The sequence below is a fragment of the Phalaenopsis equestris genome, unplaced genomic scaffold (assembly GCF_001263595.1).
Source record: "Phalaenopsis equestris unplaced genomic scaffold, ASM126359v1 Scaffold000098, whole genome shotgun sequence".
NCBI lineage: Eukaryota > Viridiplantae > Streptophyta > Magnoliopsida > Asparagales > Orchidaceae > Phalaenopsis > Phalaenopsis equestris.
In genome coordinates, this window is record NW_018164540.1 from 604,679 (window position 1) to 608,762 (window position 4,084).

Consider the following 4,084-nt stretch of genomic DNA (forward strand, 5'->3'; position numbering starts at 1 on the left):
ACATAACCAGTCCATAGTAGCGGTTGCCCTTAATGTATAGGGTCATCCAAGCTACATACATAGCATTATAAGGTGAATTTCCAACTCCTTTACCAAAACTGTGATTCTATTGCTATGAAAGATGAATAGAAATTAACATCCTTTACCATCCATAACTTCAATGCTTCCATTGCTATGTATGCAAACAGAGTTAAATAGAACCGGCATAAATCCAAAACCAAGCTTCAAGTAACCAAGCATCAAAAATTATATTTGCATGCACCTTGGTCACATACAAAACTAAACAAGCTCAACCACAACAAAACAAACTTTGTATAGCAACTATATACCATAATTTTTTTCAATCCAACTTACCAATGAGATGCTTGATAAGCTGTTTGGAGCCATAGTTTTATCAAAAGTGGATTTTAGAGTGGGGAACCATCAAATGTGATGCAAAAGAAAAAATTTCATACAAACGAATGACACCATGAGTGGTAGCATATTTAATTGTGTTTACCCATGCACTCTTCAATTTTTAAACCATATGAAAACAATTTTAAAACTACACAGATTCATCATCGACAGACAAGGACATCTGAAACTTCGTCCCCTGCTGCTAACAAAATGATATGTTTCATCTCAAGTATAACTGCTTACTAGTGCAGCTAAAAGGTTGAGTGGATGCAACATATTGTGGGAAAAAAGAAGTGCCCCAAGCAATCTGAAAAATATATACAGATAACTGAAATTTATCAGTGTGCCCCAAGCAATCTGAAGCCAAGTAATATGAAGCCATGGCATGAAATATATACCAACTTGGATGTTCATGCTTAAACAACAAACAACATATAATAAACACCCATAAATATTTTTCTCCTCGCTCATATTTAATCCAAATTTTAGATGTCATCTACAGCGTATGTTTAATACGACGAAAATAATTAAACATAATCGAAAGACATAATATGTAATCAAATATAAATGTCTTGGCTTATGTCATTTGTTATTTGCTCTCTCAAACCCGCCATCTCTGAAGCGCCTTCACAATTTGGGGTTTGTGACTCAGGTGAATCTATATCGATTTGTAGGATAAAACGTCCAACGTGGTATTTAAATGCCTCGGGTGGTATTTGCAATGAATCTTCTTCTATAACGGAAAACTCTGCATTTGTCCTGGAATGGTGTCGTCTAATGAAGTTGTGTAGTGTCATTGTTGTCACTACAATCTGGACTTGTTTTGTAAATGGATAAGTTGGCATATCACGTAGAATTACCAATTTCTTCTTCCAAACCCCGAACGATCTCTCTATCACAACACGCAAGGATGAATGTCTTTTGTTAAATATTTCTTTCTTTCCTCGTGCAACCTCGCTCTATCTCTCGAAATCAGGTATATGATATTTTGTATCTGGATAGGGCTTCAAATATCCCTTTTGCATAGAATACCCGACATCTATTAAGTAGTACTTACCTGAGTAAGAGTTTCTTTCATTTAGAAATTTTAAATTAATTTGGATGGTCAAAAGCTCAGAACGATTGTCATACCTAGTGGTGGATAAGGGAAACCATATTTTCTGTTGCTAGTTGTAAACTTGAAAACGCGGCTGTCGTCTGCGCTACCTTCCCATCCAGCCATAACATATGTGAAACACATATTGAAATCACAAACAACCATTATATTTTGTGTTGGTGATCTGCATCGTCCAATGTATACAACTTTCTCTTTGTCAGAAAGACGTGCGTCGACATGTGTTTCGTCAATAGCTTTGATACAATCCTGGTATGAATCAATTAATCAATAATAAGATCATATATATGAAATTTGATTAACTAACATTTAAATATGGGAAGCACCTTAAAGAACGATATATAACGAGGGTCATTCACAATATGTGTGGGAATGGACTGAAATGTTGGGTCCTCTGGTTTGACTATTTGACAGGTCAGACTCACAAGTGCATTCAACCAAGCTGAGAAATATCTACTTATGGTTTCGGATGAATGTTGAAACCGTTCCATAGCTCCTCTCATCGATTCATTATGGGCCAAAATGTAGAGTGTTATTGTCAACACCTCTCTAGATGTTGTTCTTGATGATCCTTGAAGTCCGTAGAGGGTCTCCGTGGAGGGTCCGAAGTTCATTTAGGAGGTCAAGGAAAATGACTTTTGTCATACAAAAACGTGTTGGGTGACCACGCAATAACTCTCCAACTCATCTATCTCCGATATTGCTTGACGTCATGCATGGGTTTCGATCAACATATGCGTTGTAGTAATGGTATAACAACCTAAGGGTGAGAGTAACAATAAGTGACAATACGAATTTGATTAATTTGTCCTTCCTCCATAATATAAAATCTGGAAGAAATGTAGAATTTTAAACCAGATAACAAATAGTTATGTAATATCAGTAAATAATATACAAAGATTACGTGCATGTAAATTTGACTTCATACAATATAAATATGAAGAAAGTTTCATACATGCCGCACATTTCATTGATATTTGCATATGTGAACATCAAAGTTCGATATGTAGCTAACATATTGAAGGATGAAAGAAATACAATACGCATAACGAGTACATCACATAAATAGAAAATATGACAACAAGTGTCCATCAAACAAATAGTCAATGAAGTTACATATATAGCATTCAAAAAAAAAGTTTTTTCATATAGTCAATGATATTATGCCAATCTTCTTTATTAAAAAAAGTTGTGGGTCGATTTCCCAATTCCACCTCCCTTATGCATAGATCACAAAAAATATTAGTAGTCTCTCTATCCCACATAGCCGATGAACCAGAGTCTTTAGATTTACTCATCTTTTACTGTCATATCAACGGATGGTTAGATGACATTATGACTGAAAATGAAGCACTTAAGATATGGAATATGCATATGTAAAACAAAATTCAAAAAACATAATGAATTAAAATATATATTGGTCTATGTGTGAAACATATATGCGCTTTTCATAAAAGCATCATTTAGGAAACATTTTCTTTTCATTTTTATCTATTATTATAATATCCGTATTTGAGTGCTTTCATAAAAGAGCGCAAGTAAGGAAGACGAAATTTTGGGTCTAAAGTCTCGAAAAACTGCCTCTGGGTAGAGTTCCCTAGCAACTTGACATACTTAACATACATATCCCGGTCTTCCTTAATGTCAAGATATGTATTAAGGATCTTAACACACTCATGAATTGTGTTGTCCTTCGCAGTTTTGGAATTATTTTTGAAAATTTCAATCAATGTCTCAATAAATCATTTAACAAATGCAAAGCCTTTTTTATTTTTTGCAGGTCGGGGGCGCTTTGTTCCACCAGTGGATTGGATATCCGCGTTGATTTGGCTGAGACCTTATCCTGAATCACCTATTTGCTCTGTCTCTATATCCTCTAATAGGTTTGTAACACCTTGTTCATTAGGGGTGAAAAAATGGGTTCTTGTTGCTACAACACCAGTAAACATGTCATCCAACTTCTCCTCCAAAGCTGGTTCAATTCCAGTAATTTTGAATTTTTTTGCCCCTAACACAACTTGTAATCACAAAAAAAATTCTAATTAATATTCCAAACATATGTCTCTAAAATTTACTTGAATTAGTGATATTATTATCGCTAACTTTTCTGCCCACCATTCCTCAGGTGCATCAATTATCCGCTTTACTGGATCTCATCCCAATCCAGTTGATCCCCTTTTAAACTCTTTCTAAAGTTTCTAGTCCTTCTTTAATTGATCTCATTTGTTCTTTAGTTTCATCCTATCATAATCTCTCCCAGTTATTTTTTTGAATTTAATTGTGATATTATGTTAACCTTCTTTATTAAAAAAAGTTGTGGGTCGATTTCTCAATTTCACCTCCCTTATGCATAGATCACAAAAAATATTAGTAGCCTCTCTATCCCACATAGCCGATGAACCAGAGTCTTTAGATTTACTCATCTTTTACTGTCATATCAACAAATGGTTAGATGACATTATGACTAAAAATGAAGCACTTAAGATAGGGAATATGCATATGTAAAACAAAATTCAAAAAATAAAAATTCAAAAAATATATATTGGTCTATGTGTGAAACATATATGCGCTTTT